Below are 27853 nucleotides of genomic sequence, written 5' to 3'. Positions count from 1 at the left end.
AAGTGAGCAAGGGACTCACGTCTGAGCATACCCTGCCAACTTATGGCGAACAAAGCAGAAACCAAAGGAAATGATGGACGGAGTGTTGAACATTGCAAGCACTCACCCCCAGTCAACTGATCTGGGTTTAATCCATCACCGTTCTTTAGCCCACTCTGCCACCCCAGTTCAGACATGGCCATAAGCAAATCAGTCTGACCCTGTGCCTCATGGGAACAGTCCAGCCCGAAATGCCAAGCCATGTCTTCCCTGGACCGGAAACAAGCTTCCTAGGACCGGAAACAAGCTTCCTAGGGTCAGACTGATTTGCATATGGCCATGTCTGAACTGGGGTGGCAGAGTGGGCTAAAGAACGGTGATGGATTAAACCCAGATCAGTTGACTGGGGGTGAGTGCTTGCAATGTTCAACACTCCGTCCATCATTTCCTTTGGTTTTTGCTTTGTTCGCCATAAGTTGGCAGGGTATGCTCAGACGTGAGTCCCTTGCTCACTTTGCCACTGGATTCAAGCAAGCCTGGCTGAAGACGGCTGAAATGCCAGAAACCGGTCCTAGGAAGCTTGTTTCCGGTCCAGGGAAGACATGGCTTGGCAGTTCGGGCTGGACTGTTCCCATGAGGCACAGGGTCAGACTGATTTGCATATGGCCATGTCTGAACTGGGGTGGCAGAGTGGGCTAAAGAACGGTGATGGATTAAACCCAGATCAGTTGACTGGGGGTGAGTGCTTGCAATGTTCAACACTCCGTCCATCATTTCCTTTGGTTTTTGCTTTGTTCGCCATAAGTTGGCAGGGTATGCTCAGACGTGAGTCCCTTGCTCACTTTGCCACTGGATTCAAGCAAGCCTGGCTGAAGACGGCTGAAATGCCAGAAACCGGTCCTAGGAAGCTTGTTTCCGGTCCAGGGAAGACATGGCTTGGCAGTTCGGGCTGGACTGTTCCCATGAGGCACAGGGTCAGACTGATTTGCATATGGCCATGTCTGAACTGGGGTGGCAGAGTGGGCTAAAGAACGGTGATGGATTAAACCCAGATCAGTTGACTGGGGGTGAGTGCTTGCAATGTTCAACACTCCGTCCATCATTTCCTTTGGTTTTTGCTTTTGTTAAGTTGACCAGAGTTCTGCACCCATTTTACTGAACAGCCGGCTCTAGGCTGGTCTGACCAAGAATCACAGCCAGCCTCTCTCAGCGAGGCCTCCTGCTCCAAACTAAAGAGCCCCCACCCTACCCGTGTGCAAAGTTCACTGGCGCAGCGTTCATTGTCTCTCTGTTCTGTCGACATATAGCACATCACATCCTGGGTCTGTACATGAAAATAGAGAAGTTCCCACCGCAGCTGCGTCAAGCTGGGGCGATGAATAACCAAGACACATATCCATATATGTATATTTTATTCCTTTGCATTACATATTTTCTGCTTGCCCTATGCAATTTACGACGAGCGCTTGACCTGAGAATATAACCTTTCACCTAGTCTACGTTCCGCATTTAGTAGGATAGACACGACACGTCTGATAAAATTTGCAGACCATGCTTTAAGTGACTGACGTAGGTAGAAGTGGCATGAGATGACGTTACTGTAGGCGCTTCTGATAGCCTTAAACAGTATAAAAAGGGAGCTCACACAGTCCTCGGCGGACTACCCCACCCCTCTGTTAGTAGATGGCAGGCGGGTGTGGGTGCTCCCCAAGGGCTCTTGCTTTTAGGATAGAATTACTTGCCAATATATTTGCTGTATATGCTATTTTTCTATCCTATTTTGTCTCTAAATTGGTGTTTTCTTATTGACAATTTAAAGCTTATATTACACTTGCAAGGCTGTTTTCTTTTAGGTAGATACGTGAGTATTCTCAGTATTTTGGATCAAGTGTGTTTTGCATTCTGAGAACATTTTCCTTGATTTAACTTTCATAATGCATTTATAAATGTGTCTTTGAGGTTTTTTGAAGTGTCTCTCTCCAAACTAATTCAATGCCTTCTGATTCATTCGAAGTCACTAGGTTTTGTATTTGTATGCCTTTTTCTTGAAGTTTCTGGAAGTTGCATCTTCTTAATAAAACTGTTAAACTTTCAGCCTCAGTTTCCATGGCTCACATATCTGTTTCCTTCATTTCTAGAGCAAGCGTTCCCAGACACCCCGGCTCAAATTAAGGTGCCCCTTTTGTCCCAAACTCACTCCCTCGATCATACAGTGAAGGTTCCCTGAGCCCTCTGCTCAGCCCCCTGCCCTCTTGACCCTTAAAAAATTCTCCCTCGAACAACAGTCGCTGCTCAGATCACCGCCAAACTAATTCTATTTGTAGTGGTCAGTCTATACGGGGAGTGGTGGCTGCCAAGTGGGCGTGCATTTGATGACCTATTCGATTTGGTGACCTACAGGCCTCTGGGAAGTGGAGTCCGGTGGTGACAATACGTCCGTTCCGTGTGTACTAACTTTGCATGGATTGAATGGCTCTGGGAATAACATTTCTTCAGCTCGAAGCCCGGTGCTCATCAATTCCTACCGGATCCAAAAGAGTGTTGCTTTTTTTATGAGAGTTTCGTATTGCTGAGAAAGCTGGGGTGTTTTCAAAGTGCTTAATTAGACTAGTGGGTGTGTATCAGACAGTTCTTTATTATTACGAGTCTCAAGCCAATTGAAGGAAACACGTAGGAGTGACAATACTGTGTGTTCTGTCTTATGTTTAGAATGTCCTCATGCCAAAGTTTTTCAAGCTCATCTGTTTCTTTCTCATCTGACTGCCAGTTGCATCCAAGGGATTTAATCATTTAGGCCTAGGGCCGAGATGGACATCCTATAGATCCATCATTGTTCATACTTGAATAATTGTTTTTCTCTTGCGGATGGAGATAGTTTCTTAATGATGAACCAGGTAATATTATTTTCAGAGTGGCCCATAGATACAAAATGGCGAATCAGCTTGGTGGTTGTCTGTATAGGGGATATAAACTCCCTTTCAAATTGCAGGCCGGTTTGGAGCATTCATAGTAAAAGGTGGAACGGAAGCTTCAAACAACTGGTCCACCTTTCACCAACGTGCAGCCCATGGGGCAGGCAAGGGGTTTCAACTGCACTGGAGGCACCGCATTCCTTGTGGTAGGGTGAACAGACCATGGCCTAGATTTATCAAGGTCTTGCATTGCCCTTGAGTCACGCAAAGCAGCGCAAGCCTTTAAGTCAAAATTACTATGCCCTACAGAGCCACCTTGCTTGGCCCTGCGTGGCATAGTAAATCTGGAGTAACGCAAAGCAGCACAAGTCGCTGCATAGTGCTACTCTGCATGGTGAAAGGTGTTCTGTGGTTGCATCATGGGTGTTCCCACGCATGCACCCATGAATTTTGGTGCATTTATAGATTTACTAGGACTAGTAAATCTGGAAATGCGTCACAATGCTATGCCTTCCCAGGTGAGGAGAAACGAGGAAAAATGTGCTTGTTTCTCCTCATTATTTCCTCTTTCTACACGTGCAGCATTCTGGAAAATGCATCTGGGGATTGTTTTTGTGCAGGAAGGTGTTCATTCCTGCACAAGAACAATCTTGCCTGTAATGCAGGCTCCCTTGTACCATGGTGCAAGTGTGCCTGTGCTAGCGCTTTGAGCCACAAGTGCACCAGCGCAGAGAGAGCAGTAATGCGCCATATATTAGTAATTATGGCACATTTCACCTATCTTCATTTGATGAAGTGCAGCAAGTTGTCTTGTTGCGTTGCGCCAAATGATAATAAATCTGGTCCTATGTCTATATCGTGGCGCAGACCAGGCTAATGTGCCCTATCTATGATATGGGCTCTGATATCCGACGACTGAGATAACGAGAAAGAACGAAGACCACCTTTAGTTTGTAACAATAATACATTTTGGCCGATCGAGCTAATCAACGCTTTCTCATCTCTAGCGGCAAGATGTGAGAGAAGGCTCAAAACATCAAAGATGGGAACCTCCTTTACAGACTCATTAGCATGAGTAGAACAACAAGGCTGAAGTAGTTTTAAAATGTTCCTAATGAACAATTATGTCACAATCCCTTCCTCATGTGCCATTTGTTTGTGCAATTCTAACAACATTTCAATATACACTGACATTCCAAAGACCCATATTCAGACTCCTCTTCATCACAATCACCTTAATCATTCAGTGTTCTTAAAGAATAAGATAAGAATGTGCCCTTGCCTCTAGTAAAGATGAGATGGAGGCAGAACTAACTCGGCCAAGAACGGAAATCAGCAAGAGGATGACAAAAATGACTAATACACACTGAGTAATCTTCATTCTCCCCATCTCCACAAATGCTTTCCCATGATGGCCAGACATCTTTCAACGCTGTAGTATAACCCACTGTTGGCAGCCAGGACAAAACTAATAGTCTTTCTCTTCTGTAAAACCAGTTTGTTTGGCTTCAAATTGGTCGGAGATCAACACGAGTATAATCACATGGGCGTCAATTCCCCAAAATGCCAGGGGTAGTGGAAGTGACATCACACACCATTTGACCTTTACTTTGACTCACATGCACATCCTTACACATTCACACCATCTCTCTCAGATAAACACACTCACCTGCAATCATGCATGCAATATACATTTTAAAGCATTTTTTTTACTTACTTTAGTTGACAGATAGGGTCATATTCCAGCAAATTATAATCCATTTTTTACTACACTAAGAGTGAATAATGTTATTCACTATTTGTGTAATAAAAAAATTGACAGGAAAAAAAGAGTTCCAACCAACGTCCATTAGAACGAGCTGCCCCTGTGTTGCAGGCACTGATTTTGCCACCTCTGAGGACAGGGGTTGCAAAGACCGTGCCAGGGGTCACAAGGGGCAAGCCATTCCAAGGATAATCGCAGTAACGTTTGCTACCTCCATTAAGGCATTAACCTTGGCTACCTGTATTTTGTAGATGGGCAGTCCCACTCCGTAGGTAGGGAACAAAATGGCAAAGAATTAAGCAGTCTTGGAGATGTTTCTAGCTAAACTTGTGCGCAAGGGAGAGGTCATGACTAGAGGTGTCTACTGACTGGCATTATTTAAGAAGGACAACCGGATCCAGACCAGTTTTTAGGGAGCCAAGAATAGGCTCTATTATCCCAGACAAAGAATGTTCCAGTGTTGATCAGCGCACCACTCCGGTGAACAGGATTCCAGAGGAAGTCCAACCACTCCCAGTGAACCGGACTCCAGAGGAAGTTCAACCACTCCCGGTGAAGAGGACTCCAGAGGAAGTTCAACCACTCCCAGTGAACCGGACTCCAGAGGGAGTTCAACCACTCCCGGTGAAGAGGACTACAGAGGAAGTTCAACCACTCCTGGTGAACCGGACTCCAGAGGAAATTCAACCACTCCCGGTGAAGAGGACTCCACCCGGTGAAGAGGACTCCAGAGGAAGTTCAACCACTCCCGGTGAAGAGGACTCCACCCGGTGAAGAGGACTCCAGAGGAAGTTCAACCACTCCCGGTGAAGAGGACTCCACCCGGTGAAGAGGACTCCAGAGGAAGTTCAACCACTCCTGGTGAACCGGACTCTAGAAGAAGTTCAACCAGAGGAAGTTCAACCACTCCCGGTGAACAGGACTCCAGAGGAAGTTCAACATAACAGTGTGTGAAAGCTCATTCAGTCACCACGGGAAGGATACATCTCATTCATTCTGTCCCAAAACACACTGTCATTCCAGACCTCCCAGGCCAATGGATAAGAAGAATCAGCAAGGTGGATACCAGGGGGCGAAATCTGCTTGTCAGGTAGGTCCAAATGCTTGTTTGAGACTGGAACAAGTATGGTGACATTATCACCTTTAGGTATGAAACTTCCATGTGTGTACAGTTCGTGTCGTTGTTCTTCCTGCGGGTGGATCAGCATCAGCACCCTCCTTTAGAGTTAGTGGGCAGATAGGCATCCATCCAACAGGAGGAAAGGTTTATATTCTTTTGTACTTCTTATAAAGTGCAGGACAGTGTGCTGAGCGTTTGCCCAGGAGGTGGGAAGTCGGCTCAGTACAGTTGATTGCTTCACACCCACTCCTGACCCATCCAGACTCAGCCACACAGTGAAATAACCAAGCAGGATTGCGGTGAAGAGGCCTGAAAAGACCTGTCAATGGATGACTTAGCGGGGAGGCTTACCAATACCAGGGTCACAAGCCATAGCCGCAGGCAGCAGGAAGGGCTTCAATCTGATGATGTTGGTGCTGTGCAGGAGCAGAGGCACTGTGGGCTGGAAATGCAGGAGAACTGTGATTCACAGAAACAGACATAGGTTCAATATCACTTAGGATTCTAGGTGCTGGGTTGCTTCTTACATTTTGGGTTGCTGGTTGAGGAGTGTTTGGGGCTGAATGTACAATATCTCTTGAGTGGTCCGCTTACAGTGCGATGAATGGGTCCCGGAAGGCAGTCTGTGGCACTTCACAGCAGTGTTCATCGCGAGTAGCATCTTGTACTGGCCTCTTCACTAGATTTGGATTTCTGTTGATGGACCCAGGGCCGGCTTTACCACTGATCAAGCCCAGTGAGACAATCCTTGTTGGTGCCCACCTCCCCCAAACTTCCTTCTCCACAAATTCCCTCACTACCACGGTCCACCAGTGTCCTCATCTCTCTATAGCTCCTCTCTAACATGCATTATATTTGTTTTATAGCACTGATCATACCAGTGTAGGGTATCGGAGCACTCTACATCACAAGCATATTATACAGAGCCAATGAATCATACATGTGTGAGTCAGTGTACAGGAAATGTAACATAAAGTGTATTTGTAAAATGCATGTTCACCGTGATGGGTATCTTGGTGCTGAATAACAGATATTTATTGTTACCCATCTCAATGGTACTCATTTTAATTACCTCAGAAGGATGAAAGGCTCTGTAGACCCGCCGGGATTTGAACCTGAGGTCAAAAACACAGGCCCCTAAAGTGGATGCATTAGTCCATTAAGCAACCAGACTCAGCTTAACTCAAAACAATGAGGATTACAAGGTGTAGGAATCACATGCCATCCATGCTAGTAGGCAGTATATTTTAAGAATGTTTGGTCTGGAGAAGCACAAGCCAAGGATTTAAAACATACCATGGTGGTTGGCTTTACTAATAAGAGTGCATTTCTACCCCATCTAACTCTTTTTAGGAACATTAGGATAATGAACGACTGAGAAAAAAAAATAACGTTCTAACCTATACCATGCAGTTTGAATGCAGCTCTTTGATGACAGTTCATAACTCACTGTGCAATATTAGGGTTGTAACTTATGAACTGCAAGTAAAAAAAGGATCCCTGTGACAAAAGCAGTAAACTGCTGAGCAATCCACATAAAATCCAGTTTGGTGACTTCCGTAATACACATGCTTTGCTGCAGGCATATTAACCCTCTGCCCTATTTTATCATGAGTGAAAACTGCCTCTAGAAAAAACTCCCATCTTTCTCCAGCAGGAATATTAATCACCAGAGTTATCATGACATTTTTATTGTTGCCTGAAACTGCAGCTGCTTTTAAACCCATGTAAACATGGTGCCCCCTCCATGCTCAGTGCGGCTGCACCAGTCACACTGCCCTAGAGCCGGCCCTTGATGGACCTTCTCATGGATCCAGTGTCTGGGCTGTAGATCATGGAAGGCATCCGTCAGGCTGATCGGCAGAGCAACTTTGGCTTGGGAACAGAATTCTTTCGGACAGCAATTCAGTTGTTTGCTGTATTCTAGAGTCACAAAATCCTTCACTTGTGCATCTAGCACAGTTGGTGACACTGGAGGGATGGCAAGAAGGAGCATGTGGTGCCCTAAAATGAACTCAGGTTAGGGGTGGCTTGATTGACTGGCGTGCCAAAGGTAGGCTGTTGGGCCACTGAAGCACAGTATCTGCACAAATCTTAGATATTTTGTTTTTTAAAGTTATGTTTTAATGCTTAACTTTCCCAGAGAACTTTGGGTGGTAAGCATCATTAAAGTATTGTTTTATCTCTAAAGCTTTACATAGTTTCTGAACATCAGCAGACACAAAGTGGGTTCCTTCCTCACTTCTGATTTGTAGCAGTATTTTGAATTCGATGTTAAATCTCAGAGCAGTTTCTTTGTTACAGAGTAAGCTCAGGGACATGGGTAGTCTTCAATACATCCAGAGAATATGCACCTCAGACTAGAACATAAATATAAGAACAAATTCAAGACTTTTGAATAAAATCTATGTGTACATGGACATTCGACCCCCTGAAGGTGGATGGGCAATGGGAGTGGTCTTGACACTTTCACAGGCTTTGAAGACTAGGCAAGAGGAACAGATACGAAGGTAGTGCTGGGCAATGGAAGGGAAATGGGTCAAACCAGAGGGTAACTATGGCAGGAGCTATTCTGTCTCGACTAATATGGGCAAAGCTGTTATATAATCAGGATACATTCGAAAACAGTATTCTCAGAGCTACTACTCTACTTTGCTTGACCCACCACATTCCATAGCATCTCTTTTGCAATTGTAATTCAGCCATACATTCTTTTTGGTTTCAGTGGCACATTCTTGTAATTCAGCAATATATTTTAGAGTGGGCATTAAGGGGCTACGATACTTGGGATAAATAGAGGGTGTTATCAAACTTGGGAGACAGGCCTAAACTAGTGGAAAGGGCATGGAAGATTACGCGGAACGCTAGGTTTCAGCTCATACAATTCTATGTGCTCCACAGGGCATATATGACCCCGAAGCACATCCAACAGATTTCTAAGGTGGAGAACGCTAGCTGCCCTAGATGTGGGACTGTAGAAGCGGACATTCAGCATATGTTGTGGTCCTGCCCGAATCTGATAGTATATTGGAGAGAAGTGATAACAGAGCTGGAGGTGGTTACAGAGCGAACACTTAACAAGGATATGGGGGTGAGCTTGCTGCATTGGTACCCGCACACAAAACACAACAAGGTGACCAGCAAATTTATTGATCTGGGACTGATAATAGCTAAAAGGGAGATAACCAGCCATTGGAAACACAGTCAGGGACCTAGAGTCCGGAGATGGAAACACGAATTTCTTAAGTGGGCAGCGAGCGAAAGTGTGACTAAACTGCGGCTGGCGCATAGATCGTAGAAAGAGGTAATGCTGGAAGGAGCACGGGCCTGGGAGGCATTAGTAGAGGCGCTGCGAAGGCCTGTCAGAGACTTGCAAGATGAGTCAGAACCTCTTTTGGATGGCGGGCCACAGGGAGCTGTAGGGGGAGCGCGAGACCAGGAAGCGCATCAGACAGGGAAAGCACCAGGCAACATGGGGAGGGAGGCCGTACCTTAGAGAAGGCACATTTCCGGTAAACCATAAGGATCAGTCAGCAAGAAACATGGTATACGGAACGGAGCACACTGGAGGGGGAGGGGGGGAGCAGGGGTGGGAAGGAGTTGATAGATAGGCGGTTGGGGGGGATTGAATGATTCGGAAACTATTTGTGACTCGATATAAGGATGTTAAGATGTTACTTGCACACTAAAACAATAAAAAACTTTTCAAAAAAAAAAAAATCAAACTTGGGAGACAGTGCAGCCTGTTTAGCAGTTTGATCAGCAAAACCACTACCCTTAAATACTTCCACTGAGCGTGCTGGTGTGCAGCAAACTTTGAAGGGCACCTGGAGAGCATCAAAGCAAACTTTTACATTAAATACTTTTTTGAAAGGGGCTTCCGCAGAGGTGAGGAAACCTGACTGCATCAAGAGGATTCCTAAAATTGTATATTGGTTTTGTATTCCCCCTCCCTTTTGCTCCACCCGGGGCGTTGGTCTGTGCGGGGTGTTGTTTTGCAAACCCTATGATGAAGCATGCCACAATTTGTGGATGAGGGCAGTTTGAATAAAAAGCATGTGCCACCAAGTAGAACAGCGTGAATTCAAATACTCCAGCTTCTGTTTTGTGTGTATGCATCCAGAGGAGCCTGAACTCATGAGCCACCCCAACTACATACTTCAAAACAGTGAAAATGGTCACAATTTTATGTGCAACATCAGTCAGGGCTACAAATTCAGCTGCTTGAGCAAACTGTACAAGCGGTAAACATTAACTCTCAACAACTTCATGTATAGTCAAAGTAGCATAACCAACAAACCCAAGTTTCCTTATAATTTCTGAGACATGAAACTTCAACTTAGTACAGACGATTGCAATTGGGTTAAGGTCCATTACTTAGGTCAATAAGAGGGTTTGGTCAAGAGGACAGTCATTAGGATGCAATTGCGAGGTTCTTGATCAAGGGCAGTGGGGGAAATGGGAAATCGGGCTCAGCACAGGTGAACCTAACACCATGTGTTTAGATGCTTCAGGTAGTGGCCCATGCACACGTATGGAAGCAGCCCTGTCGCTCCGGCATTGGGAGCATGAGTATGTTGTAAATGGTTTAATTTTGTCACCATGCTCTTTTTTTTAAACTCAAAATCTCTCTATTAAAATATTAAGGCAGGGAAACAAAGTGTGACCTACAGAAGATCATGAAGTACATGGTATAAGGGCCAGATGTCCAGCATTCTCCCAGAATGGAGTGTACAGCAATAAGGGCCAAATAGCATAATAAAAAATCACCCACAGTGCATCATGTCGCAGTACATATGGGAGAAAACCTAAAGCATTAAAAAGAACAATCATGAACCACAGGTCAAATTCATCAGTATTAAGAGTAGATGTAGGGTCAGTGTTGCGGTGCAAAGGGTGCGCCCCTCCCCACTAGCTAGCAGCAAGACAGGCAGCGAAATCACGCTTCATTGAAAGGTTTAGTCAAAGAGCTGGAGCACTTGTCATTTCGGTGATTGGTCATCATGCTCTTTTACTAACACACCGAAAGCAAAGCCCGCCTTTCCATGGAAATACAACGATAGTCCTAATCAGGCAACCCTAATCTGGGTGCAGACAATGCTGGTTTCAAAAATACAAAAGCATACTTGGGCCAAGACTAAGGTTCTATGGAGTCTTTATTAAAATCTAGCGAGGTGCAAGAGCGACACAAAGGGGCTCATAAATATGCCCCATAGGGCACAATTGTTTCTGTAACCTGGGCAATAGACCTTGCACCAAAGCCCCTCCAACAGCTTCACGAGTGGTTTCTGTGGTGTTATCAATACCATACAAATGATTGAATACCTCTTTCGTGTGATCAGGATAATAAGCAGGAGTTTCTCCTTTGTGTTGTTTACAAGTATTAATCTTGCTCCAAAGTGTGCTAATAGAAAAAGACATACTTCAACTGTAGCATTCAACAGTTCATTTCTAGCATCAAAAAGAGCAAGGGCACTTGTTGAGGCCAATTTGCATTGACCAACAATCGTTCACTTCACAGGGCATAATTATACACAGCAAGTAACTGACACCAGCCTACTTGGATTTATAGCATTTAGAAACTGTTTGCAACTCTTCTCAAAACATCTGAAGGTTGTCATGTGTTTTGGGGAGCTGTTGGGTGATGTTTAGGAGATTGGATAGGTAACAGGAAATGTGAATGGTGACTCAGCAACCCTACTACAGGACCTGAGAACTCTTGCAGAGGTGGGAGGGAATCTGCTTGAATATGTGACAAGTCATTTACATGATCACTGTCTCCCTCACTAACTGAGGGTGTGTGTTGTGGTACTTTTCCAAGCTCTCTTGCCCCTCATCCTGCGGTCATCCTTAGATTATCGCGGAGAATAGTTGAACTGTGAGCCTAACTACTCGGAGGTGTCGCCTCAGAACTTTGGGGTGCAGAGTCAGATCATACCAAGGGATACATGGCATGATGTTGTTGTGCCAGCCTCTCGCCTTGCTTTTGCATCACTTTTACAGTATCTTGCTGCAGTCGCAGTGAATGCTGCATTCGCTTCTGTGGGGTTTGCACGTGCCCCTCCCGCCAGCCCACTGCAAGGCGCTACTTCATTCCCAGGTGCTCCTATTCATGCACCTCCAGTGTCTCTTGCCGGTACGGAGAAACTCAAATCTATTATATCCTTCTCTTCTTCTACAGTTTCTAGGGTTTCACTAGTAACTCAGGAAAAAATGTAAGGAAGAGGCGGTGCAGAAGGGACATAAACCCTAACTTGGTCCCTGAAGGGACCAATTTGGTATCTCTGTTTCTCATGAATGTTTTTCACTCCCTGCACTTGAGATTCTTGCTTTTGCTTCATGGCTTCCATTTTCAAAAGGCTGCTCATTGTTTTGGAAGGATTTATACCTAGGGATATTTGAATCATTTTCAAGATTATTTGAATGCTCAATGTGTGAGGTACCTTTTTGTGAAAAATACTTTTTATCTTCACCACTATGGCACTTAAACCAATCTTGAATATATGTGCTTTTACCATATTGGTGGTACTTCACATGGGGGGGGGGGGGGGGGGGGGGGAGTTTGTTTTGCTGGGGCCTTCTCTAGTTTCAGTGTATCTGCTCCCATTTTTCCTAACTGCACCCTCATTCACAATCGGGTACACAATTTGATGTCCGCAGGCAACGTGCAGCAATTCATCGCATGGAGGGGGGAGGTTAATCCCACGGCGACGGTGGGGCAAAAGGCCCACCCGAAAGGAAAGGTTGGATCCGACATCCCTTCGCATCTCCATCTTGTGGAGGGAGGAAGGAAAGAGTGCCCATGCTTGTCAGCTGTCTCCTCTCCATGTTGAGATCCCAGCCACAGTTTTTGTGGATGGCAGAGTTTTAAGGACCGCTCCATCAGCGCACATCTTTCATTTGCACATTCATCCGCTGCGCTCTGTCCGGGGCAATCTTTGCCTCTGGGTACTCTTTTAGAGCCTCCTGCTCTTATAATGAGATCTCATGCCTACATCCAACTCTCCCTGTACCTACCCAAACCGGTTTAGCCAGTTGTTACTGACCCACATGGCAACATTTTGGTTTGAAACATAACCCCCCCCCCCCCATAGTCGATAAACATCATCATACTTTACACTTCATAAATTTGAACATGAGCTACCTCAGTTTGGCTTGATCAGCGTGCGGGTCGCTGGGCCATTCTCAACCTTCTGTCTTATCCTTGGCTCCCGAGACTGTCATGTGTAGTCTTGGACAACCCCCATCGCTGCATCCAGTCAAACAAAGTTGTTTCCCAGCCAATGGGCTCTTTAAAAAAAACTGCTGACTCGCCAATCTATTCTGAAAGAGTTTACTAGCAAACGAAGAATTAACAGTCCATGAATCACGTCTAGTGAGGAGTTTTCTCTATAAATCTGGGATGAAGTATGCGAAGGCAAGACACTTTTATAAGATGTAATAATTGGTTTAGCAACGAGGAACACGTGATGGAGTTAAAGGGAGATTGCAGGTTTACGAAGAGTGAGATCATGAGAAAGGAAGAAAATGATCTTCAGTTTGTAATAAGAATATAAACATTTGGCTGAGCGAGCACATCGACACTTTCTCATCTTAGGGGCCAAAAAGTGAAAAAGATGCTTGGAACATCAGAGGGAAGTCACAACCTTTAGGCGTTTGTTAACATGAGCATAATACATGGCAGCAGGTGCTTACAGTTGTGCTAATGAAAAAGTATTATTTCAAAGCTGTTAACTGGATTCCCTTTTTTCCCCCCTACCGTTTCCTAGAGGCTGTTAAATCAGTTTTTTGAAAAATGGGGACATTCTGAAAAATAAATGGTGGTGCCACTATTGTCAAATGGATTAACTCTCACCATGCTCCCAGGAACGGTCAAACTTCTGATGCGAGTGTTGCATCACACACACAATGCCTTCGAGGCAGGAACCAGTGCCTGTCCCTATCAAACCACGATTTAAAATGAAAAATGTGATGGGCACAGCCATTACTGCCTCTCGGGATGTTACCCTTCACCTACTACATTAATAAAAATAATATTTGTATTGTTTATTCTTTTGGCACTCACCAATGCACATGTGCCAACCACATAGGGCACAATGGTTTCAACAACAAGACTCTTCACCCACCCACGTCGCCACCTCTTGATCATGACGTATATTAGAGATGCCTCAGGTGCATGCTCAAGCACAGTCCACCGTGTCTACCCCCCTGGGGGAGGGGGATTTCATGGAGGGCTATCCGTATCTGGTGAATGGCTTATATTCTCCATTAGTCCATGATAAGCTCCCTATGTCCTCAAAACCGTATCAGCGTTTTGGGAGCAACTGAGGCTTTCAAACCACACGAGCTCTGCCTCCATACATCTCTTCATTCCCTCCAGCCACATACCCATTATTGGGGTGTGTTCTAGGTCCCACATTCTGGACACATCTCTTTTTGCTATGATAAAGGCCAACATACAAAGCGACAATTGCTTCCTAGGGATGTGTACGTCATTGGCAATGCCTATTATAACCGGGGGGGGGGGGGGGGGGGTCGATATATCTATTTCCATTATGTCTTCAAATTTGCTGATAATTTCCCCCCTCGCCACCTTTCTGCATCTTCACAGAAGTTACCCAGGACCCGGTCTAGGCTCAGTTCAAGGAACCGTTCCCTGTCCATCGTTATCTCGATTCCTGGGTATTTAAAACCTACTGGTGTTACACAGAAGTTCCCCTCCAATTTGTTCAAGCCCTCCCACTCCACCATCTGGTAAACAACAGATTACTCCCAGTTAATGCAGTAGCTTGGATAGGTGTCAAAGCCATGGAACACTGGCAGCACTGCTGGGGTCAACATTTCTGAGTCCGTAAAGTACACAAAAGCATCATCGGCATATAGCATTTCTTTTCTAGGTCCTCAGTTACTCCAGGGGATCCCAATATGTCAGCTCTACAGCGCATCCAGCATGCTAGTGGCTCTAGGCACAGTGTGAATAGAAAGTGTGACAGCGGACATCCCTGCCTCGTACCCCTCCCCAAAGCAAAAGGCTCAGATATTTCTCCATTTACCCTCACCACCACAGTGGCACTTTAAATAAAAGTGCCAGCCATGTGAAGATCTTGGGTCTAAATTTGAACCGCCTCAGGGTCCTAAGCAAATATCGCCAGTTGATGGAATCAAGTGATTTTTCGGGATCTAGTGACATTATAGCCATTGGGTTCTTGGTCGGCCCTAAATCTGTCTAGCCATAGCTGCAACTGTCTGAGGATCAATCGTGTCGCTCATCTTGGCATAAAGACTGTTTGGTCGGCATGGACCACAGAGGATATCATCCCAGCCATTTTGTCTGCTAGGATCTTGGCTAAGATCTTACTCTTGGTATTTAGCAGTGAGATAGGCCTGTATGACGAACAGCAGTTACTTGGTTTACCTTTCTTTTGGATGACTAGAATACTTGCATGGTTGAGTTCCAACGGCAGGTCCTCCCATCCTCCCTGTTCCTGGCTAAGCAGAAAAGATTCAGCAAGTGTGGTTTAAGGAGTGGGGCAAGTCACTTATACAGCTCTAAAGAGAGATCGTTGGCACCTGGTGACTTCCCTGACTGCATACTCATCAATGTCTCCTATCTCATCTATCGACATGTCTGCACGCCTTTATTTCTTGCTCCTTGGGGTTCTCTTTGGGCCATGTATATTGTTTGGTAGTAATGTGTGAAAGTCTGTGCTATCTCCCTGTTGGAGCAGGCCACTGACCTTGTCTCGACAGCACCTCGACTACCTAGTGTTCCTCTGCCTTCCTTTTACCCAGCTATGCAAGGAGACAGCCTGCCTTTTTTCCTGAATCATACAGTTTCTACTGTCTGGCGGGCCGCTTGTAGCTTATTAATTACAGTATTGCTCTCTGGTTGCCCCCGGATCGAAGTATTTTTTTGGGTTCCTAGTGCTCACCCAGGTCTTCTCCAACTGGAAGAGATGTTGTTTTAGCTGTTGTGTCTGTTTTCTCTATGTTTCTTTTGAGGGCTATTAGGTTTTGGGCTTTATCCCTGATTACTGTCTTGTATGTCTCCCCAAGCATAACCAGAGGGTTGGAGGGAGTACGGTCGGGGCAGGACCTCGACCCCTTGTTCTCCTCAAATATAGCTGGGAGTCAACAATATCCGCATCTTTTAGGGCCCAGGTGTGTAGCTTCGAGGTATGTACCCTGTCATGCTCTCGTGCACCTATTTTGATAAGGAGAGGTGAGTGGTCATGTACTTTGCGTCTGTCAGCCAGACGACCACGGTTACGGGACAAACACATAGTCCAGGCGCAACAGAGTCCTGTGGGCCCCCAACATGAATGAGTATTGTCTGTCCTGAGTGTGGGGTGAACTCCAGACATCAATAAGACCCATTGCGTGAGAGAACCGCACAATCTCCGAGGGTGCTCTCAGGCTCGTCATATGGGGAAGAGTATCTTCCCAGTTCATGACCTCAGTGAAGTCCCTGCCCAACATGTGGAGATCTCCAACCGAGTCTATCAAAATGGGGCCCAGTTTGTCCAGTACCCCCTTCTGGAGTCTAGGGGATGTATATACGTTAATAAGGAGGATACGTCTCCTATTCCACCTTCCCTTCACCGCCACGTAGGAACCCTCTGGGTCCAACCATCATCTCTCCATCTGAAGCGGGGAGCAAGATAGTCTTGGCTAGAATTGCCACTCCTCTGGAGCCCCTTGTGAACCATGCATGGGCCAGTACAGCGTATCTCCCCCTTTGTAGGCACCTACAGTTGTTCCCCTTCAGATGGGTTTCCTGCAGGAGCACAAGTTCAGGTGAGTGTTTATGAATGGATTGCGTCACAACCTCTTTTGATCTTGCAGCCAAATCCACTGACGTTCCACATAAGGACAGCCAGTGACTTGAGGCTACCTGTGTTCATGTATGTTGCGTCTTAGAATGATGCTATGGACTGTACCGTGTGCACTGAAGATACCGCCAACCTCCCCTGTTGGAGTGCGTTGTGTCTTCTGTGATGTGTCTAGTATACAAGTGTTTACAGCCTGAACTGTCCCTCCCACCTGTACCCCCGCCCCACTTTTCCCTGTTGTGGGTTCTGAACTACCCACTTAGGAAAAGCCTGTCTTTTCCCTCCTGCCCTTATTTAATCAGCAACTACACTTACCCAATTGGAATCAAACTCTCCCTCCCCTCAACTGCTGCTCAACGTAAATGCACTGTTTTGCAGATGTTCTAAATGGGTGCTGACTAGTTGTTTATTATTGAGGCCTCTTCGTGGACCTCCTTCCATTGCAGGTTGGTGGGCTCATCGCCAATGTCTGTATCCGTAGAATGAGCCTCAGACGCAGCCCAATGGGAGTCCAGTTTTTCCTCCTGGCCCCTCAGACTCGGTCTCTTGTGACAGCCTCTGCGGGTTTGGTCCAGCCCCGCGGTCCTCCCTCTGCGTTAATGGTGCCCCCCAGAAAGTGTTTCTTGATCCTGGGTTGTTCTGGGGGAATTTCCTTAATCCACTCCAATGCCAGGGCTGGACGATCAACAGTAATGTCTTGCCCTGAAAGAGCACTATAAACTTGACTGGGTGAAGTAACATATTCTTTATATCCATGGCACACAGCTTCTGTTTGACATGTTCATATGATTTTCTCTACTGCTGCACCAGTCTCATATAATCTGTAAAGATGTGGATTCTCCTGAATTTGTGTTTTTCCTCCCCCAGTCATCTGACAGGGCACATCATTAGGTCCCGGTCTTGATAATTCAGAAAATCTGTAATCATCGGTCTCACAATTGCCACTGGAGGGGGTTTCATCATCAGGGCCTGATGTGCCGGCTCTATAAGAGAGCACGGTGAAAGTTGTTCCAGAGGCAAAAAGGTACGCAGCCAGAATTCGAAGAACTGTTCTGTGCAGGGATCCTCCACACCGTCCGGTCTTCCTAGCATGGAGGTTCTATGGATAAAGGATGGGACCCTTATCCAGAGATAGCATCCCATGCCCTTGGGAACACACAATCAAACAGTGGGTTATTGTGGAACCGATTGACAGCTCAAAACAGTATCACACCCAATGATACCGGTGCAAAGTAGGCAGGAGCTTGCCTTGTGTTCCGCTTTACATCCTTCTGGTTCCTACGATAAGGACAGTACGGGTGTAAACATTCCCAGTGGCCCAGGTTTTAATGAGAGAACATAACTAGTCAAATCTAGGGCCGATGAGGAGGGGAATTCCATTCCAAGGGGGCTGTATGGCTACTGTGATGATGCCTAATGGTAGGGACTGATTTTCTTGCTACTACACTCGATAGACGTTGATTCACACTGTAGCTCGCAAAACAATAATGAAAGTTAACCTGGCGACTTCAGGCAGTTTGGTACCAGACCACTGGGAAAATTTTGCAGATGGCCAATAGGTTATGATAATCCCAGCCAGAGTTGACCAGCAGTGGGAGGGAAGAATGCACCTGCAGTAGAGAAGAGGATGGCTCTTCGTCCAACCTTTAGAGTTGAATATTTCATGAGAAGCACCACTTGCGGTGGCTGAGGCTATGACCCACCAATAGGAAATAGCTACATGCGGTCGAAGTGTTGCAAGTAATGGCCTGCTCTCCTTTACTGTGGGCTACTCCGAGACTTTTGCCCTGCAGGTCCTTCCTGTCTTGAAAAGAGGCCCAGTCATGCGACAAATTTAGGTGGAGGCCCTATCTGCTGGTGCTTCTTTTTTACGCTGCCCGTCAATTCTTCCAGGGAGATTGGGTCATTCAGTAGAACGTGGAAAAGCAATTAATTTCTTCCAATAAGTCCACCTCTGGGGAGCTTTTGCCCTTTGAAATGCCCTTTTACTGGTCCCACCTTATTACAAAATTCTAAGGTTGACTGCAATTCCTGTGATTCTGAGAGTGAATCTGGATGCTTTGACTACATTATTAATTTATCGACTGCTGATGCTAACCATTCCTAGAGGTGTTCCTGGGTCTCCCAATCCACAGAGAACAACATTTCTTTCACCTACTCAAAGCCCCTCGTGTTTTCCCCAGGGCTGGTGTACGGGGCCACAGGAAGTTCTGAGATCCCCATTAAGCTTGATTAGGATTCACATGGAGGGATTCTCTTAGTGGTTCCTTGTTTAGCCGCATTTTCTGACCCTTTGGGGGGTGGAAGCTTTACCGAGCTAGCTTGGACTCCCATACTTCTTCCAATAGAGTTAATGCTCTGTATGAGGACTCCGTATGTTTAGGGACTCTATGGAGGAAATCTTAACCACCACTTACTTATGACCTGATGAGCTTTTACATCATAGGATTCTTTCTTTCGCCTGGGGAGGTCATCAACTTCCATGTAAGGGTAGAATTTCTAGGATTACTTGTCATTCTTGGGGATCACTGAACAACTGGCCCTGTGCACCCCCCCCCCCCCCACCCCCCTTCCCCACTAGACCAGTTTCCCCACAGGTCTGAAAAATGAATAGCACATTTATAAAGGTTGGGAGGTAATATTGTATTTAACATATCCAACAAGGTAATTCCTCTTAACCTTAATTAACGTTTATTCTTCTCATTTAATAAGAGTAAATATTTTGACACTAATTACATGAAATCATATTGCAAAAAAGTCATAATGTACAATTTATCACACATGGTTCAAAGGCATCAAATTGTGTATATTAAAACATACTAAAAAAGGCACTTAAAAAGTCTTAAGAAATGTTCATAAAAGCAAGGTCTATATCGAAAGCATTCTTCCCTAGAAAAGCATTCATAAATGGTCCTCTATATATATTTGAATATATCGTCGTTTTTCTGAGCACCTTGAAAGCCTCTATGTTCAGATAGAGCAGAGAAGAAAAAACAAAGTCAGTTCGACCTTCAATTTGGTACATGTTTTAAAAATTGTCCAAACGGTTCCCAGCACAGGAGAGGCCAGATTGTTTAAGAATCCTACACTGAAGACTCAACATCCCTGAACATGTCATCTGCAGGAGGCAGTCCTTCCAGTCCCTCCAGTATGTTATGTTATAAAGAGCTTGTAGCGCGCACAAATACTCTAGAGTGTCCTGGCGCGGGAGTGAGCTGGGGGTGGAGCAAGCAAGAGCCATTTAGAAGAGCTGACTGAACAAATGCGTCTTTAAACGTTTTTTAAAAAGACGGAAGTCTTGAATGTGCTGTAGATCCGAGGGGAGAGCATTCCAGGCAACTGCTGTTTTTACAGAAAGAGACTGGCCCCCCAAACGTGATCTACGAAATCGCAGAATAGTCATCCGACGTAGAGAGGCAGACCGCAGGGATCGATTGGGCATATACAGAGCAAAACGCCTCCTGAGATACTCAGGGCCTTGGCCATGGAGGGCCCTGTGCGAAAGGGTAAGGGCCTTAAATTGTACCTGCTGGGCTTCAGGCAGCCAGTGCAGATCCCTTAAATGCTGCCGAACACCAGATCTCCTAGAGATGTTGAGCAGGAGTCTGGCTACGGCATTCTGTATAGTTTGCAGTTTTTTCAGCAAATACCCAGGAATGCCAATGAACAAAGCATTGGCATAGTCGAGGCGGGAGAGAATCAAGGCACGGGCTACCGTCTCTTTAGCCTCTCTAGGGAGTAAGGGAAAGAAACTTCTAAAGGCCTTGAGGGTGCCAAAGCAGACTTCAGTGAGCTTTTTAACATGATCAGCGAACCGGAGATTCTCGCTGAACCACACCCCTAAGTTATTTGCCGGGTCTCCCTCAGAGTTAGGACAAGGGAAATCTGGGGGCCGCAAAGATTGTCTGATGGCTGGAGGAAACTGGCCATACAGGAGAACCTCAGACTTGTCCTCATTGCACTTCAAACGGGCCTGTGCAAGCCAGTGAAATACGGATGCTAGGCACGTCTGGGCGTTGTTAGTGTCCAGATCCGAGCACCTCCAGGTAAATAGCAACTTGGTATCGTCCGCATACGCTATTGTTTTTGCTCCCAGCTCCTCTGCCAGATAAATCAAAGGGGTCAGATATATATTAAAAAGAAGAGGGCTCAGAGTAGAGCCCTGAGGAACCCCCGTAGAGAGTTTCCTGACAGAGGATGAAAAATGAGCCATGCAGACCTGCTGGATGCGACCATCCAGGAAGGATTTGACCCACTCCCATGTCGGACCGGCAACGCCGATAGATGATAGCCGGGGAAGGAGAAGCTGGTGTGGCACCGTATCGAAGGCGGGGAAGGAGAAGCTGGTGTGGCACCGTATCGAAGGCGGCAGAGAGGTCCAGTAAAATCAAGGCCGCCCTGCCGCCCCCATCCAGGCACTCCCTGATTGCTTCCGACATCTCCACCAGAGCGGTCTCCGTGCTATAGGCAGTTCTAAACCCAGATTGGGCCGGTTGTAAAGCACCCGATGTTTCAGCAAAGGCCTCAAGCTGGGGAAAAACCACCTTCTCACAAACCTTGGCCAGGGATGGTAAAAGAGAAATAGGCCGATAATTGGCTGGAACCAAAGGGTCTAGCAAAGGTTTCTTGAGAAGGGGTAACAGTTTGGCCTGTTTCGGACCGCCACGGTTCCCGTGCGATGGAAGGGAGAACTTAACAATCGCCATTACCTCAGGACAGACCTCCTCGGTTACCCCTGCCAATACTCGAGCCGGGCAGGGATCAGTAGGAGAGCCCGACTTGAGAGATCTGAGGATGGCCAAAATGTCAGGCTCAGCAGCGGGCATAAATAGTGTAAACCGAGGGGTAGGGGCACTGGAAATAAAGGGAGACACCGCAGGAGGAATCCCTAGTACCCTAGAATGTGTGCCCACGCTGTCCTGAATCCTTAATATCTTTTCAACAAAAAAGGTAGACAGCTCCTCGCATCATTGTTGGGAGACAGGAAGAGTCCTTTGCTCCGCACAAGGCGATAGAAAGCTCTTGACAATGGCAAAGGTCTCCTTACTGTTGTTACTTTCCATCGGAATCCTCCCAGCATAGTAATCGCTTTTAGCTTTCCTAATGGCCGTGTAGTAATCCCTCTGCGCTACTCGGAGGGCCGACTTGGCGGAAGTGCAATACTTCTGGCGCCAACAGCGCTCCAGTGTTTTACACCCCAATTTCATATCCTTGAGAGCATTCGAAAACCAAGGCTTCGAGGGTGGAGAGCGCTGTTAACTGCAACAAGCTGGTTTGGCACAGGAGCTAACCCCCCGGCCAGTCCAGCAGTCAAAGCTGTCCACCGCCCCTTCAAGATCCGGGGCGGGGACCGGGCGTGCCTGAAGCAAAGCCTCCGAGAGTGCCGGTAGATTAATCTTCCCAGGATGCATATCAGAGGGCAGAACAGCAGTTCGAGAAAACTTACCCATAGGCCAAGAGAACCTAATCAAGTAATGGTCAGACCAGGTGACGGGTTCTGGATCCCCTACCTCTACATCAAAATTAGTGCTCACCAAATCAATTAGATGACCACCCGAATGCGATGGCAACTTGACCCATTGAATCAGCGGAGCCAAATTAAGTGAGTCCAAAAGAGCCCTCGAGTCAGGCGCATCAGGAGCATCCAGATGGATATTAAAATCCCCCAGAAGTAAAAACTTGGAATAGTGAAGGGCATGAGGGATAATAACGTCGTCAAGCACCTTCAAAAAGGTTCCAGGAGGACCAGGCGGTCGGTAAACCAACGTGCCACCCAGCGTAAAATGAGAGGAAAGGGTGAAAGTGAAATCCAAAGCCTCTCCCTCCACCCACTCCCCAGAGACTTTGCATGTAAAAGACCACGAATCCCTGAACACCACTGCCGTTATCCCCCCGTCTCCCCGTTCTACAGTCACCACGGCCAATTTTATAGCCCCTAGGGATGGCGAGCTCCACTACCGGAGCACAGGACTCACTCAGCCAAGTCTCCGTTATAAAAAGAACATCCAATTTAGCATCCAACAGAAGCTCATATATGTCAAGTGCATGCTTGGCCATGGAGCGGGCATTAATGAGTTCTGCTTGAATCCTGGGCTCACTCGCAGCTAAAGTAAGAGGGCTTGTGACGCTGGGGCGGAGGCAAAAAGTACAGGAGGGGCACGTTCTAGATAAGTTATGAAGGACTGCCCACTGCTTACCACCACTACATTTAGTAACATCAAGCGCTAACAATTCCTCACGAGTGAAGAGAATCCTACCGCTGCGGGCGTCAGACTCGGCCCGGCCAGCATGGCTGGCGCTGGTCGCTTCCGGGACACGCGCAGACGGGCTTGTCTTTGGCGTCCGGGAAGGCATGTGCAATTTATGCTGAAACCCCGAGAGGCGGTAATTGGTCTGCGATCTTGAACCTGAGGGAATCGAAATGGATGATACGTTTTGACACAATAGCCAATGGGCTAAATGAACTCGACTGCAATAATGCACAACTGGCATGTCTGTACACCTTAATTTGTCCCTGAATACCATCACATGCTCATATTTACATATCTATAAGGGTGGTAGATTCATCAGGGGGCATTTGAGGGCTGTTCCTAACCATTGTAGTTTCTGATGAATTCAATGAACCTCCCCTTCCCCCTGCCTTTCAACATGTGCATCCATTGAAGTCTCTAGAGTTTGTTTTTTCTGATAAGAAAACGTTGGTATAAATGCTGTCTCTTAAGACCTGTCCTAACGTATTTCCAAAATATTTTTGTAATATCTGTATTGAGGTAATGTGAATTTGTTGTTCACCGAGCCATCATCAATGTTAATATAACCTCTCAGCGCTTAATTCAGCAACTTTGCGTAACTGAGGTTTCGAATTGGATTCTCTTTTATTGCATTTGTTTACCATGAGCACTCTTCAAGATGTTACATTGTGGAAAATTAATGTATTATGATTTACCTGACATTCATCTGTATATGTATTGTTATGAGAGACTTCATAGCCTTTTGTTTCCATTCCTCTACTGATTTAAGATTAGGGTTGTGAACACTTAAAGCGTTTACTCGCACCAAGCGCTAGTTACAAGTCTGTCTTCCCTTCCCCTTTCATACTTTAAGACCGGCATTTAGCGGCGGCACGGTAATGGAGATCACGTGTTTCTCCACGTCTCCCGTCAAATATCCCTGGATGGGAAGGTTTCGCGCTCCTTCACACTAACGGATGGACAGCACACAAAGAGGGTGAGTCCTGTCTCCCTTGGAGATACTCATTCACGGTTAGATTGTAATAAACCCCCGCACTTTACTACCATGGCATCTACCGATTATATCGCCGGCAACGTTGCATTACACTGATTTGCCTCGCGTTTAGCGCAGTGTCACGATCCCAAGTGCAGCGCTTGAGTTTCAGTGCTTCGTTTTGGCTCGAATGAAATGCTTTCAGAGCTCTGGCTATCGCCATCTGAGTCACAAAGGGTTTAGCCGGTTAGTGTTTATACAGCAGGGCATCCCCATTTCTTGTACGATTGGTCTGTTGGGAAGGGGCTGAAACTGAGATCGATAAATGTCTGGGTAATTAACCTTCACAATCCCCTCCATCATCATAAATTGTCCGGTGTTTTTCCCTCTCCAGTCATCAATTAACAGTTCCACCTGTTTGCTACTATAGAGTTGGCTACTAGGTCCGTAGCACTGTTTTTATTCCTCCTCTTTTAACTCGTAGATTCATTTCTCTACGGTGATCAAGCGGATGTTGTGCCTCTTGTCTAGCGCCAGTCAACGTAATTTTATCCACGGCTGTGTACAGGCAGATTTTGAACTGCCTCCAGAAAATTAATAGGGGATCGGTTCCCCCTTTGGCAGAGTAAGTTTGATGCCAATCTCTTTAAATTTGGGACCTCAATTTCTTGAGAGGCCTTTACTAATAAGCACCTCATTTTTTTAGGTGGCCATCACTCTCTTCGTTGTACCGCTGGGAGGATCTGGACCCCCCTTTTCTTTGACGACACACCGCGCCTTAGATACCTGCCAGCAAGGCAGAAACGGTAATTTTCTGAATTTAGATGTATTCTTGTTCTCTTAGATGTCATGACCCCAATTATAGATCTGACACATTATACTCTTTGTATTAACCCTTTAGGTGCCCTTCCTCCTTCCCACTTGTACCCCTGTCCTGAGGAAGACCCCAGTTTGTAAGGTCTCAACGAACACCTACACGAATCAAGGGGTCGAAACGTCGACACAACACAACTGCCAGTAATATCAACCGTGCATGTTGCACTGTGATTCTCATCCTACATGGCGACATCTAGGTTTACTGTACCGCATTTTGAGATTAGATCTATGCTAAATATGTGGCATTGAATGAAACATGCCTATCAATTTGATTGTCAATAAGTGTATATACTGTTCCTTTCACTTATCCCTCAATTGTCACACTAATTCACTGACCCTTCCCTCCCCAACCCCCCCCCTTTTTGGGGCACATCTACTATGTCTTGTGGAATGTTTTTTACTTAAATTGTGAATTGAATACATGAAAATTGAAGTTCAGTGTGATTAAATAACACTTGAACTTTCTCTTCAGATTTTTTGTCTATTTATTCCTTGATGTTTGATTTATATTCTTCATGTTGTACTTGGACCATTTTGTTCTATACTGTCCTACACCCAGGTCCCAGTGATTTTGGGTATACCCTTTCTATAACTACATCAGAGCAGGTGCATACCTGCGAGGTTTTCTTAGTGATATATCACTGCCTACCAAGATGGTAGAGAGTGAGACTCTTTCATATACTGAGGAGTATATTAATCAGTTGCTACAGGACCAATTTCTATCTTCTGACACTCCTAATATTGATTTTACATTGAATGACAAGGTTGCACGTCTAGAACGCCTTGAGACGTAACTTATTCGTACTCGCCTTCATGGTCATCTGCTTATGAAATACCTCCAGGCCAACGTAATACCTGTTGGGCTCCAGATTAAGAACGAACGGGCAATCTTCGTAGATATACCCAAATTTAAGGAAGGTTTCAGTTTTGTGGCAAACAACGCCTCTCGTCATTGGATGGTGTTGGGGGTTGAAACCGCAGCTGAGCAGGTTCAAACGCTTTCCAGAGAAATTGCATCCCTTAAACAGGAAATTGCAGGGGACTCAACATTGACGAATGCTAAGGAGGCTTTGGAAAACCTGACCAAATCATTGAAAGATTTTGAAACCACAACCCAGAATAAGAAGCTTGACAAACTATCCAAAGATATCTGTTTTTACGAGAAAAAGAACACTTATCCTTACCTCAACGAGGATTACTACAAGCAAGACACCCAGGGAAGATTCACCGGCAGAGGTAGGGGCTCCTATAGAGACAGAAGGAATTTTACCACCTTCTCTGATTCATCATTGAGCTCTGAAAGCGATAACGAACAACCAGGCACCAGTTTTGATCAGAGCTACCAGGACAACTGGTATCCCCCACAAGGCTACTATCCTCCTTTTTTAGGCGAGGGCCAATGGAGACCGCCCAGAGGACGAGGCAACTGGCAGAGGGGTGCACAGAGAGGCCGTCAACCCACCACTACTACGAACTGGGAGGGGGGCCGGGCCTCCACGGCGAAACAGGTTCGCTTCCAACCGGAGAACCACGGGGAGATATCGACACGACGCAATGTATACAGATGGTAGGAGCCAACGATAACCCTGTGGTTAATATTTCATCCTATACCCTGAAGGAAGATGAACAAAGAATCCTTGTCTAAAGGTTTATCTTTTGTACCCACGTCTTACCCGAATAATTTTGCTACAAGGATAGAACTACACAGTTTTTTCCGCAAAATCTGTCTTAGATACTTTTTCAAACACTCCACGACGAATCCATCACATTCAGTGACAGGATTAAGGGTTCCCTCCACCTTTGTCCCCCCGACAAACAATATGACCAATAGGATTCTAGCATATGAAAGTATGGTACTGATGGATGTGATGAAACTGTTGTCAACGCACAAACACACGATTCCGAATACCAGCAAATTGGAGAAGACAGCCTTGACAAATCTTAAGAACAACAAGGACATAGTCATAAAAGCTTCAGATAAAGGCAGCGCAATCGTGATCCAGGACACAACAGCTTACAGAGCGGAGATTATGAGACAGCTCCAAGATGGGGTGAGCTATTCTAAACTGAGGTCGGATCCCACAAACGAGCTGGCGGATGAAATACAGAGAATCACTTCTGAAGCACATGAACAAGGGGTTTTGAGCAAGTTGGAGTTTGACTACCTAAATCAGAAACACCCTCGACTACCAACAATATATACCCTGCCCAAAATCCACAAGGACATGCGCAATCCACCGGGACGCCCTATTGTCTCTGGATGTGGCTCTTTGCTTGAGCCCTTATGCAAATATGTGGACTTTTTTCTTAAACCATTGGCAGAGAACACTGACGCATATTTAAGGGATACCATGCAAACCATCACTTTGATAGATCAACTACCTTTCAATCCCTGCGGTCAACTACTTGTAACATGTGATATTGTATCTCTGTATACAAGTATCCCTCAAGAGCCGGCCCTGACAATAATGAGAGAGGCTCTGAATACACGACCATCACCTATGAGAGTACCCACAGAATTTATCATTACTCTACTGACGATTGCTATGAAGAAAAATGTCTTCTATTGTCAAGGAAAATACTACATACAAACAAAGGGCGTCGTGATGGGAGCAGCCTTCGCCCCAGATCTGGCAATCATTTACATGGACAATTTCGAGAGATCGTTTGTTTTTAATAACAATCCCTTTTCCCACCGGGTCAATCTGTGGAAACGGTATATCGAGGATATACTGATCATTTGGAACGGCGATTCCACTGATTTGCCCATTTTCCACGGCTGGCTTAACCAATGTAACCACAACATCCAATTTACGGTACAATCGGACAGTAAAGAGCTAGCTTTCCTTGACATTAAGATCTATTGTGAAGAAAATAAATTGCACACAACATTATATCGTAAACCGGCTGAGCGTAACTCTCTTCTCAGATATAACAGCCATCACCCACGTGGATTGAGAGACAACCTACCGGTGGGCCAATTCCTGAGGATTTGCAGGAATTGCACCAAGAAGGAGGACTACATGGTTGAATCTGAGGACTTAAGCAACAGATTGCTAACAAGAGGTTACCCGAGAAGACTGGTAAAGAGGGCACAGAAAAGAGCCTGGTTTAACCCTCGAGAGACACTACTGACACCCAAAGA

The sequence above is a fragment of the Triturus cristatus genome, chromosome 11 (genome assembly GCF_964204655.1).
Source record: "Triturus cristatus chromosome 11, aTriCri1.1, whole genome shotgun sequence".
Taxonomy (NCBI): domain Eukaryota; kingdom Metazoa; phylum Chordata; class Amphibia; order Caudata; family Salamandridae; genus Triturus; species Triturus cristatus.
Note: the sequence above shows the minus strand (reverse complement) of the source record.